Source organism: Bombina bombina, chromosome 6 (genome assembly GCF_027579735.1).
Source record: "Bombina bombina isolate aBomBom1 chromosome 6, aBomBom1.pri, whole genome shotgun sequence".
Lineage (NCBI taxonomy): Eukaryota > Metazoa > Chordata > Amphibia > Anura > Bombinatoridae > Bombina > Bombina bombina.
Genome location: NC_069504.1, coordinates 988,594,212 through 988,607,253, shown reverse-complemented (window position 1 = coordinate 988,607,253; position 13,042 = coordinate 988,594,212).

The window sequence follows — 13,042 nt, the reverse complement described above, 5'->3', positions numbered from 1 at the left end:
ACAAAAGAGAGGGGGGGAGAGCGCAAAAGAGAGGGGGAGAGAGAGAGCGCAAAAGAGAGAGGGAGAGAGAGAGCACAAAAGAGAGGGGGAGAGAGAGAGCAAAAGATGGGGTGAGAGAGAGCACAAAAGAGAGGCGGAAGAGAGAGAGAGGGGAGAGAAAGAGGGGGAGAGAGAGAGAGAGAGAGAGAGAGAGGAGGGGAGAGGGAGAGGAGGGGGAGAGAGAAAGGAGAGGGAGAGAAAGAGGAGGGGGGAAAGAGAGAGGAGGGGGAGAGAGAGAGGGGAGGGAGAGAGAGAGGGGGGAGAGAGAGGGGGGAGAGAGAGGGGGAGAGGGCTCAAAAGAGAGGGGGAGAGAGGGGGGGGAGAGAGAGGGGGGGAGAGAGAGAGCTCAAAAGAGAGGGGGAGAGAGAGTGCAAAAGAGATGGGAGAGAGAGAGAGCAAAAGAGAGGGGGAGAGAGCGCAAAAGATAGGGGAGAGAGAGCGCAAAATAGAGGGGGAGAGAGAGCGCAAAAGAGAGGGTGGAGAGAGCTTAAAGAGAGGGGGGAGAGAGCGCAAAAGAGAGGGGAGAGAGCGCAAAAGAGAGGGGGAGAGAGAGTGCAAAAGAGAGGGGGAGAGAGAGAGCAAAAGAGGGGGGAGAGAGAGAGCACAAAAGAGAGGGGGGAGAGAGAGCAAAAGAGGGGGGAGAGAGAGAGAGCTCAAAAGAGAGGGAGAGAGAGAGCGCAAAAGAGATGGGGAAGAGAGAGAGCAAAAGAGAGGGGGGAGAGAGCACGAAGAGAGGGGGAGAGAGCACAAAAGAGAGGGAGAGAGAGAGAGCACAAAAGAGAGGGGGAGAGAGAGAGAATGCAAAAGAGAGGGGGGAGAGAGAGCGCAAAAGAGAGGGGGAGAGAGAGAGCAAAAGAGGGGGAGAGAGAGAGAGCACAAAAGAGAGGGGGGAGAGAGCACAAAAGAGAGGGGGGAGAGCGCAAAAGAAAGGGGGAGAGAGCGCAAAAGAGAGCGGGAGAGAGTGAGCACAAAAGAGAGGGGGAGAGAGAGAGCGCAAAAGAGAGGGGGAAGAGAGAGAGCAAAAGAGGGGGAGAGAGAGAGCACAAAAGAGAGGCGGAAGAGAGAGAGAGGGGAGAGAAAGAGGGGGAGAGAGAGAGAGGAGGGGAGAGAGAGAGAGAGAGAGAGAGGAGAGGGGGGGAGAGAGAGGGGGGGGAGAGAGCGAGCTCAAAAGAGAGGGGGAGAGAGAGCGCAAAAGAGATGGGGGAGAGAGAGAGCTCAAAAGAGAGGGGGGAGAGAGAGCGCAAAAGAGATAGGGGAGAGAGAGAGCTCAAAGAGAGGGGGAGAGAGCGCAAAAGAGATGGGGGAGAGAGAGTAAGGGGTGGGACCGCTGTACTGCAAAAAAATGACCCGTGTGAACGAGCTTTAGGACTAGTATCATATAATTTACTATATTTTTTTTTTATAAAATATGATGAAAAAAATTGAAAAAAACATTTTTTCTAACTTTGACCCGCAAAATCTGTTACACAACTACAACCACCAAAAAACACCCATGCTAAATAGTTTATAAATTTTGTCCTGAGTTTAGAAATACCCAACGTTTACATGTTCTTTGCTATTTTTGCAAGTTATAGGGCAATAAGTACAATTAGCACTTTGCTATTTCCAAACCATTTTTTTTTTTCAAAATTAGCAAAAGTTACATTGTAACACTGATATCTGACAGGAATCCCTGAATAACCCGTCACATGTATATATATATTTTTTAGTAGACAATCCAAAGTATTGATCTCGGCCCATTTTGGTATATTTCATGCCATCATTTCACCGTCAAATAAAAAAAATTGTTAACTTTTTCAAAAACTTTAGGTTTCTCACTTAAATGATTTACAAACAGCTTGTGCAATTATGGCACAAATGGATTATGGCACAAATGGTTGTAAATGCTTCTCTGGGATCCCCTTTGCTCCGAAATAGCAGTCATATATGGCTTTGGCATTGCTTTTTGGTAGTTAGAAGGCCGCTAAATGCAGCTGCGCACCACACTTGCATTGTGCCCAGCAGTGAAGGGGGTAATTAGGTAGCTTATAGGGTTAATTTTAGCCTTAGTGTATAGATTACCCCCCACCTGACACATCCCACCCCCTGATCCCTCTCAAACAGCTCTTTTCCCTCCCCCACCCCTAAATGGTCACCCCCATCTTAAGTACTGGCAGAGAGTCTGCCAGTATGAAAATAAAAGCCTTTTTTTAATATATATATATATATATATATATATATATATATATATATATATATATTCTGCACTGTATGACCTCCCTTACACCCCAACCTCCCTAATCCCTTCTCCCAAACAGCTCTCTAACCCTCCCCCTCTACCTAATAGTTGCCATCTTAGGTACTGGCAGTACCCAGGTTGCTGCAGTTTTTGCTTTCGTTTTTTATTTTTAAACCCCTTTTTTCTGTAGTGTAGCTGCCCCCCTCATTACCCTACCTCCCTCCCCCTCCCATATCACTTTCTTAACACAGAGGATACTCCTCTTCCTCCTCCAGATCCCTTTCCTAACACAGAGGATTCCCCTCTCGCTCCTTCATCCTCCTCCCTGCTTCCCACTCACTGACGTAGCGTAGCTGTCCCTTCCTCTCCCACCCCCTCCAGCGATGGGTCTCCCACCCGCCAAACCCTCCCATGCCACCAACGATCAGCACCATTTTTGGCTGATGCAGAGAGGGCCACAGAGTGGCCATCTCTACATTGGTTAATGACCAGAGGGTATTGCAGCGATGCCTCAATATTGAGGCATCGCTGCAATACCCTGAGAGCTCCTGGAAGTGATCATGATCGCTTCCAGTGATTGAATCCCCTGAGGACCGTTTTTTGTAGGACGTACTTAGCATGACCTCTGTCGTTAAGGGGCTAAAGGGACAAGAAACCCCAAAAAAATTAATTCATGATTCTGATAGAACATACAAATTTTTTTTTTTTAATTTTATTTTTTATTGAGAGAAACACATGTGAACATCCAGTATTACATCATACAATAACATCACAAAATATGATCCCAAGGAATCAGGAACAGAAACAGGCAATGCAATTTCAACAGAGAATTATCTTCAATATTTCTCGTTTGCACATAACATATAAATTCTCAAATATCTCAGAAATTTCTCAAGAGCCTAAGACACCTAGGTTCCTCACATGTAATTATCTCCCATATTTTCCATTTTATTATTATTAATTATTTTATTCAAATGTCAACAGTAATTTACAAAAACAAATGTCAGAAGAAATCACAAAAATCAAACAGTTCAAAATTGTTTTACATTTAAATCAAGAACAGTGAGCAAGTAAATATTCTGTTAAATTTTATCTCTGAATTAGTCAACCCAACCATGGGTTGCCAAAGCCAAAAAAGAAAAAAGAAAAAGAGAAGAAGGAAGAGGGGAAAAAAAAAGGGGGAGGAAGGAGAACAGAACAAGAGAAAAAGGAAGGGGAAGAACAAGGATAACTCAGAAAGAATCCACCCCCCCCCCCCCCCGCCGAAGCCAGAAACTAGGGAAGAGAGTGCAATTGTATGAGACCAGGGGAATCCCAGAAAATCATCTAAGCTCCTCTCAACTAATAAATTGTTACCAGACACCCAGAAGCACCAGTTCCGAGTTTCTGAATGGGAATATTAAGTCATTCATCTCTGTATCTGGCAATGACCTAATAAAGGCTGACCATTTGGCAAAAAATTGTCTGATGTCAGAGTCATTATCTAGATTAGTGTCCCTTTGTTCTAGCAAGCATTGTTTTTTCAAACAATTCTTGATCTCTGGAATAGATGGGGCTATTCTTAATTTCCAATTTTTAAGAATAAGATATCTAGTTGCCAGTATAGAAAGAAATATCAATTTATCATTTGGATTATGGTGCTTTGTACCAAAGATGATCTGTTGCTGTGTAAGAGCAAGTTGAGAGACTTTTAAGGTTTTATTGAACCAAAACTCTAGCTTCCACCAAAGATGCCTTATTTTAGGACAGGTCCAAATCATGTGCATTAAGTCAGCTGCAGGGAGCGCACATTTTGGGCATTTATTAAAAGCAAAATTATGAATTTTATGGCCCTTTTCGGGAGTGAAATATGCATTGTGTAGGAGTTTGACATGCATCTCCCGCCAGGTGGCTGATAGAGTCACCTGGGCTACTTTGCAAATTGAGGATTGGACGGTTTTTATATCAATGTTTGATTGAGGTAACAGTCGATTCCATAGGGAAGTAATTTTCTCCAGTTCTAATTCACCCTTGCTGAGTTTAATTAGCTGATAACACATAGAGATGGATCTGACACCGTTTTTGAACAAAGTGAGCCAGCTTTCTAATTTACCCAGAGTCCAATTCCATCCTGTCTCACTCATCAACTCACAGAGGAGATGCCTGCTTTGCAAATATGCAAAGAATTCCTTGTTCTTAATTTGAAACTCTGTTTTTAATTCATCGAAAGATTTGACACATTTTCTCTCTGTGTCCCAGAGTTGTATCAACCTGTCCAAGCCTAGGTTATGCCATTTTTTAAATGTTACAGAGTTCAACCCTACAGGAAATTTCGGGTTCCCCCTTAGTGGGAGATACTGAGAAACTTTACAATTTAAGGATAGTGAACTACTCACTTTCCACCAAGCCTTCAATGGGTTAGAAAAGGATTTAAGCCGTTTGATTTCGCCTGGTAATTCTTTGGGTGGGCAGTGAATTAAGGCTAGCGTTAGGTAAGGACTACATATATCTTCCTCTAAGGGGTTATTCGTGACATAATTACTGTGTGAAATCCAATCAGCCACCACCCGGACCAAGAAAGCATAGTTGTATGAACGAATATCTGGTAATGCAAGGCCACCGCTGCTTTTTGGAAGAGAGAGTTTACTTAGGGATATTCTGGCTCTTTTCTCCTGCCAGAGAAATCTACTAAGTATGCTATTGAGACAGTGGATATCCCTTTCCAGCATAATTAGAGGAACGTTCTGTGATACATAAAGAAGTTTCGGAAGCAAAATCATTTTAAATAGGGCGATCCGACCGGAGATAGATAGTGGCAGGGATTGCCAATTTTTAAGTTTCTCTTTAATATTTGCTAGAATTGGAGAAAAATTGAGATTGTAGATCTCCCCTGATAAAGTAGGGATAAAAATACCTAAATATTTGAGAGAGTTTCTAGCCACAGAAAAAGGGATAACAGAAGGAGAGTTACTATTCTGTCTGAGCCATAGCAATTCTGACTTTGCTTCATTTATCTTGTAACCTGAAAAGGACCCGAATCTGGCAGTGATATCTAGAAGTTTAGGGATACTGGTTTTGGTATCCAAGAGATATAAGAGAAGATCATCAGCATAAAGAGCAATTTTTTATGACCTGGTTACCTATTCTAATTCCTGACAACTGTTGTCTAACCATGATTTCCAACGGTTCGATTGAGATGTTGAAGAGTAGGGGGGACAGGGGGCACCCCTGGCGTGTTCCCCTCCCAAGAATTATCTGTGGTGAGAGGGTTTGATTAACCATCAACCTTGTACATGGTGCTTCATACAAATTTGTGATAAAATTTAAGAACTGGTCCTTAAATCCAAAATTAACCAGAGAGGTAAATAGATGATCAAAATGTATTGAATCAAATGCTTTCTCTGCATCTATCGAGACGATAGCTGAGTCCGGTTCCATCCTGTCTCCCCCACTCTCCGACACCTGCATGGTCCTAAAATACTCCGCAATAACTATAGCCTCCCTAATTTTTGCTGAGGAGTTTCGACCATAGAGAAACCCAGCCTGATCCGGGTGAATAACAGTGGCGAGTGGTATCTGAAGGCGCCCGGCAATAACTGAACATAGAATTTTGTAGTCTCCATTTAAGAGAGCTATGGGTCTATAAGACTCCCTGAGGGTGGGATCTTTCCCAGCCTTCAGAATTAGAGTAGTGTTGGAGGCAGAAAAGGAGGCAACCACTGGATTACCCTCGGCATACATACTATTATATAGACTTTTAAGGTAGGGGGTGACCTCAGAGCTCATAATTTTATAAAACTCATTCGGAAGGCCATCTGGCCCTGGTGTTTTATTAGTGGCGAGCTCTGAAATGATTTTTTTTATCTCTATTTCGGTAATTGGGGCATTGAGAGAATCAGCCATCTCAGCCGAAATTTTAGGTCAGGAAATTTGACTCCAAAATTGTACTGCTTCAGTAAGGTTTGAACTCCTGTAGGAGTAAAATTCCTGATAATACCTAACAAATGCCTCAACAATTTCATCCGATTTATTAAGATAGATACCATTCTGTTGAATATTCTCAATATGAGGTGACTTTTTCTCCCTTTTGACCAGGTTCGCCAACAATTTGCCGGATTTATTTCCGAATCTATAGATCCTGGCTTGAAATCTTAGATCCCTCTGGGTTTCCTGAAAGACAGCGAATGCGTCTCCAGCGTTTTTGGCCCAGACATATTTTGCCCAGTTTGTAGCAGATTTTTCCAGCAGATAAGAGTTATAAGAATTAATTATTGCGTTAGTAATTTCTTTCTCTCTTGTTCTAATTTTTCTAAGCCTTGCAGCACTGTAAGCTATAATTTCACCCCTGAGCACTGCCTTCGCTGCCTCCCAGAAAACCAGAGGGGAACCTATGTGGGCTTGATTATGTTGTAGATAATCGGAAAATTTGAGTTTGATCCAGTTTTTAAATTTCAGATCGGTCGCAAGATATGAAGGAAAGTTGAAGCGTGTTGATCTGTTTTTAAGGTGGTTGAGCTGGAACTCCAGTGAGACAGGACCGTGGTCTGAAAGAAAGATAGGCAGTATATCTGCTTTTACTTCTGACAGCTTTAGCCTATCATTAATGAGAAATAGATCAATTCTAGAAAGGGTTTTATGAGCCCTGGATAGACAAGTATAATCCCTGACATCAGGGTTCTGAAGCCTCCAGACGTCTTTTATCGCAAGATTCTGCGTAATTAATTTTATTAATTTAGATTCTAAGTTGTCCTTTTTTTGTTTGAGTGTTTTATTGGAGTTTCTAAGTCTGTCCAATGGGCAATGAGGAGACATGTTGAAATCGCCACCAAGGACCAGATGGCCTTCCTGAACGGAGAGAATTTTGGCCTGGATCCTAAACCAAAAATCTGGATCCAATTTGTTAGGAGCATAAATGTTACACATGGTAAAGATTATTTTTCCGATTTTTACTTTTATTATCACGAATCTTCCATCCTGATCTACTTCGCTGTGAATGACCTCTAGGTTAATTTTTTTCCCCATTAGAATGGCCAACATACAATTTTAAACAACTTTTAAATTTAACAAATATGCTTCTTTCTCTTGTTATCCTTTGCCAAAGGAACAGCATTGCACTAATGGCAGTTAGCTGGACACATATAGTTAGCCAATCACTAGAGACTAATATATGCAGGCACCAATAACTAGCTAGCTGCCACTAGTGTAGGATATGTGCATATTCATTTTCTTTTTTTTTTTTTTTTTTTTTTTAGAGGGAAGAGAAGCATTTTAATACATCCAATAAAAATATAACAAATAAATAGAACAGCAAGTGCAAACATCATATCTTTACATTTACACTTTAGATTTTTTCCCCTAGATAAACTAAAGGAATAGTAAAGCTTTGATACATCATAAAAAATAAACTTAATACTAAAATAATATATTTTACTAATATTAGCAATCTTAAAGGGTTCATTAGAGGAAGAAATTATTTGATTGATTTACTTCATGTGTGTAATTTTAGCACTAGCAACCCTGCAACTATGTGTTTAACCCCTGATGGTCCTGAGCAAAACTGCTGCTGGCCCATTTAGCAGCAGTAGTCAGACAGCTGGGTCTTGAGGTTCCGCTCTCAATTAGAGGTTCTCTGTGAATCCCAAGCAGTAAATACAGTAGATTTGCATAATAAACAAATGTACAATAACAAGACAATGCAATAGCATAGTCTGAACTTCAAATGAGTAGATTTGTTTCTGACAAATTTCAAAGTTATGTCTATTTCCTCTACCCCTGTATCATGTGATAGCCATCAACCAATCACAAATGCATACACGCACATCCTGTAAATTCATGCACATGCTCAGCAGGAGCTGGTGACTCAAGGTGTAAATATAAAAAGACTGAGCACATTTTGTTAATAGAAGTAAATTATAAAGTTGTTTAAAATTGCTGCTCTATCTGAATCATGAAATTAATTTCGCCTTGAGTGTCCCTTTAGTTATGAGTTTAGCTTCTTTGTGAGTAGCAGGTTTGCTAGTGCTAAAATGATTTGCTTTGTGTCCATTATACTGGGACTTCAAATGAAAGCAAATTCATAAGCATGCAACAAAGGCGTCATGTGCCTTATCTAAGTTTGTAATTTATTTCTAAAATTAAATGGACATTATACTAGGAAACTATATTATCTATATGGAAGAGCAGCAAATAAACATATTGGTTTGTTTTGTACAAGCGGTTTTAAATTCAAAGCATACGGCGGTATCAGTTGTGCGTCCTAATGGTCATATAGGTAGGAGCAAACATATGTAGCTATTAACCAATGAATATTTGTAGGAAGTGCTGTATTATTTAAATTCAAATAGATTTAAGTTCAGAGTTTCTCAGGTTACAAAAAAAACATTTTGGGTTTCATGTCTCTTTAACTTTTATATTGCAAGAGAGAAAGAAAATAGAATAAAATACTTTATCAGTAGACAAATCTAGCACAGCCGTGTCTAACCTATACTTTTATCACCTCCACTTCCAAAACCACTACTGTACTAGGAATACGTCTTATTGACCTAAGCTCTGTTAACGGATGCTTTTCTTTAATGTTTCTGCCTGGAGTAAGCAGCAGTTACTGAAGTAAAAAACACAGCTCATATGCTGTCTATTGGAAGGATCTTTCTATATATAAGAACACCTTATATGTATTGGTGTGTTTGTACTATTTCCCAATTGGTTCCCTCAACTGGAAAGAACACTCTAGTGTGGCACCTAATGGTTGGACACACTGGTCTATATTGACTATCGTTACATTAGAAGGCAAAAGAATAAACTGAGATAACTTTCCTATGGAACTACAAGCCAGAAGCATAGCAGAAGCGGAGCTGTGGAGGGAGGTTTAACGTTTGTGCAAATATACAGCATATGTAAGTGCCCTAATGGTTTGAAAACAAACTTGAGTTCAAAAAGTCTAAACCAGCTTTAAAATGAAGTTGCTGGTTAAAGGGACACTGAACCCAATTCTTTTCCTTCGCAATTCAGAGAGAGCAGCAATTCAAGGCAACCCCCTAATCCACTTCCACTAGCAAGAGAACGAAGAAAAATTGATATCTATATTTGAAAAAGAAGGCATCTAAGCTAAGGAGCCAAGCAATTTCTGGTTCAGACCCTGGACAGCACTTGTCTAATGGTGGATGAATTTATCCACCAATCAGCAAGAACAACCCAGGTTGTTCACCAAACATAGGTAGGCATTTAAACGTACATTCTTGCTTTTCAAATAAAGATCCCAAGAGAATGAAGAAAATGTGATAATAGGAGTAAATCAGAAAGTTGCCCAAAATTGCACGCCCTATCTAAATCAGTGTCCCTTTAAGTGTGGACATAGGACGCATAATTAAAATATTAAATCAATAGAGGAAGGAACTAGGTGTAACAAATCCATGAACATTGGGTAAATGAGCAACTAAAGCAAGCCAAGTGTCCAGTCTGCGGCTGTTCTCTAAACTAAAGCAAGCCAAGTGTCCTGTGTGCGTCTGTTCTCTAAACTAAAGCAAGCCAAGTGTCCAGTGTGCATCTGTTCTCTAAACTAAAGCAAGCCAAGTGTCCAGTGTGCGTCTGTTCTCTAAACTAAAGCAAGCCAAGTGTCCCGTGTGCGTCTGTTCTCTAAACTAAAGCAAGCCAAGTGTCCCGTGTGCGTCTGTTCTCTAAACTAAAGCAAGCCAAGTATCCCATGTGCGTCTGTTCTCTAAACTAAAGCAAGCCAAGTATCCCGTGTGCATCTGTTCTCTAAACTAAAGCAAGCCAAGTGTCCCGTGTGCGTCTGTTCTCTAAACTAAAGCAAGCCAAGTGTCCAGTGTGTGTCTGTTCTCTAAACTAAAGCAAGCCAAGTGTCCCGTGTGCGTCTGTTCTCTAAACTAAAGCAAGCCAAGTGTCCCGTGTGCGTCTGTTCTCTAAACTAAAGCAAGCCAAGTGTCCCGTGTGCGTCTGTTCTCTAAACTAAAGCAAGCCAAGTGTTCCATCTGTTATCTAAACTACAGCAAGCCAAGTGTCCCATGTGAATCTGTTTTCTAAACAAAAGCAAGTCAAGTGTCCAGTGTGCGTCTGTTCTCTAAACTAAAGCAAGCCAAGTGTCCCGTGAGTGTCTGTTCTCTAAACTAAAGCAAGCCAAGTGTCCCGTGTGCGTCTGTTCTCTAAACTAAAGCAAGCCAAGTGTCCAGTGTGTGTCTGTTCTCTAAACTAAAGTAAGCCAAGTGTCCCGTGTGCGTCTGTTCTCTAAACTAAAGCAAGCCAAGTGTCCAGTGTGCGTCTGTTCTCTAAACTAAAGCAAGCCAAGTGTCCCGTGTGCATCTGTTCTCTAAACTAAAGCAAGCCAAGTGTCCCGTGTGCGTCTGTTCTCTAAACTAAAGCAAGCCAAGTGTTCCATTTGTTATCTAAACTACAGCAAGCCAAGTGTCCCGTCTGCGTCTGTTCTCTAAACTAAAGCAAGCCAAGTGTCCAGTCTGTGTCTGTTCTCTAAACTAAAGCAAATCAAGGTTTCCATCTGTTCTCTAAACTAAAGCAAGCCAAGTGTCCAGTCTGTGTCTGTTCTCTAAACTAAAGCAAATCAAGGTTTCCATCTGTTCTCTAAACTAAAGCAAGCCAAGTGTTCCATCTGTTATCTAAACTAAAGCAAGCCAAGTGTCCCGTCTGCGTATGTTCTCTAAACTAAAGCAAATCAAGGTTTCCATCTGTTCTCTAAACTAAAGCAAGCCAAGTGTCCAGTCTGTGTCTGTTCTCTAAACTAAAACAAATCAAGGTTTCCATCTGTTCTCTAAACTAAAGCAAGCCAAGTGTCCCGTCTGCGTCTGTTCTCTAAACTAAAGCAAGCCAAGTGTCCCGTCTGCATCTGTTCTCCAAACTAAAGCAAGCCAGGTGTCCCATCTGCGTCTGTTCTCCAAACTAAAGCAAGCCAGGTGTCCCATCTGCGTCTGTTCTCCAAACTAAAGCAAGCCAAGTGTCCCATCTGCATCTGTTCTCTAAACTAAAGCAAGCCAAGTGTCCCATCTGCATCTGTTCTCTAAACTAAAGCAAGTCAAGTGTCCTGTCTGCATCTGTTCTCTAAACTAAAGCAAGTCAAGTGTTCCATCTGTTATCTAAACTAAAGCAAGCCAAGTGTCCGATATGCGTCTGTTCTCTAAACTGAATCAGGGTAAACATTGTGTAACCAATAAACACTTCATATGGTAAAATAATAATACTCAGAATACTATGTTTACATGCACAGTACTCCTAAAACTTTAATTACAGAATTTAGGGAGTCACGTTGAGTTGTAGCTGAGATTTTTAAGTCAGAATTAGGGACAATTCAGTGTTACCAAATTCCCATTGTCAGTGGCCACTGTTCATGCAGTTCCAACAATAGTAGACCCACAACTACTTGGAATATTATAATTTTACAGAACAATGTAAAAGCATTTCTTCAACTAAAGCAAGCCAAGTGTCCCGTGTGCGTCTGTTCTCTAAACTAAAGCAAGCCAAGTGTTCCATCTGTTATCTAAACTACAGCAAGCCAAGTGTCCCATGTGAATCTGTTTTCTAAACTAAAGCAAGTCAAGTGTCCAGTGTGCGTCTGTTCTCTAAACTAAAGCAAGCCAAGTGTCCCGTGAGTGTCTGTTCTCTAAACTAAAGCAAGCCAAGTGTCCCGTGTGCGTCTGTTCTCTAAACTAAAGCAAGCCAAGTGTCCAGTGTGTGTCTGTTCTCTAAACTAAAGTAAGCCAAGTGTCCCGTGTGCGTCTGTTCTCTAAACTAAAGCAAGCCAAGTGTCCAGTGTGCGTCTGTTCTCTAAACTAAAGCAAGCCAAGTGTCCCGTGTGCATCTGTTCTCTAAACTAAAGCAAGCCAAGTGTCCCGTGTGCGTCTGTTCTCTAAACTAAAGCAAGCCAAGTGTTCCATTTGTTATCTAAACTACAGCAAGCCAAGTGTCCCGTCTGCGTCTGTTCTCTAAACTAAAGCAAGCCAAGTGTCCAGTCTGTGTCTGTTCTCTAAACTAAAGCAAATCAAGGTTTCCATCTGTTCTCTAAACTAAAGCAAGCCAAGTGTCCAGTCTGTGTCTGTTCTCTAAACTAAAGCAAATCAAGGTTTCCATCTGTTCTCTAAACTAAAGCAAGCCAAGTGTTCCATCTGTTATCTAAACTAAAGCAAGCCAAGTGTCCCGTCTGCGTATGTTCTCTAAACTAAAGCAAATCAAGGTTTCCATCTGTTCTCTAAACTAAAGCAAGCCAAGTGTCCAGTCTGTGTCTGTTCTCTAAACTAAAACAAATCAAGGTTTCCATCTGTTCTCTAAACTAAAGCAAGCCAAGTGTCCCGTCTGCGTCTGTTCTCTAAACTAAAGCAAGCCAAGTGTCCCGTCTGCATCTGTTCTCCAAACTAAAGCAAGCCAGGTGTCCCATCTGCGTCTGTTCTCCAAACTAAAGCAAGCCAGGTGTCCCATCTGCGTCTGTTCTCCAAACTAAAGCAAGCCAAGTGTCCCATCTGCATCTGTTCTCTAAACTAAAGCAAGCCAAGTGTCCCATCTGCATCTGTTCTCTAAACTAAAGCAAGTCAAGTGTCCTGTCTGCGTCTGTTCTCTAAACTAAAGCAAGTCAAGTGTTCCATCTGTTATCTAAACTAAAGCAAGCCAAGTGTCCGATATGCGTCTGTTCTCTAAACTGAATCAGGGTAAACATTGTGTAACCAATAAACACTTCATATGGTAAAATAATAATACTCAGAATACTATGTTTACATGCACAGTACTCCTAAAACTTTAATTACAGAATTTAGGGAGTCACGTTGAGTTGTAGCTGAGATTTTTAAGTCA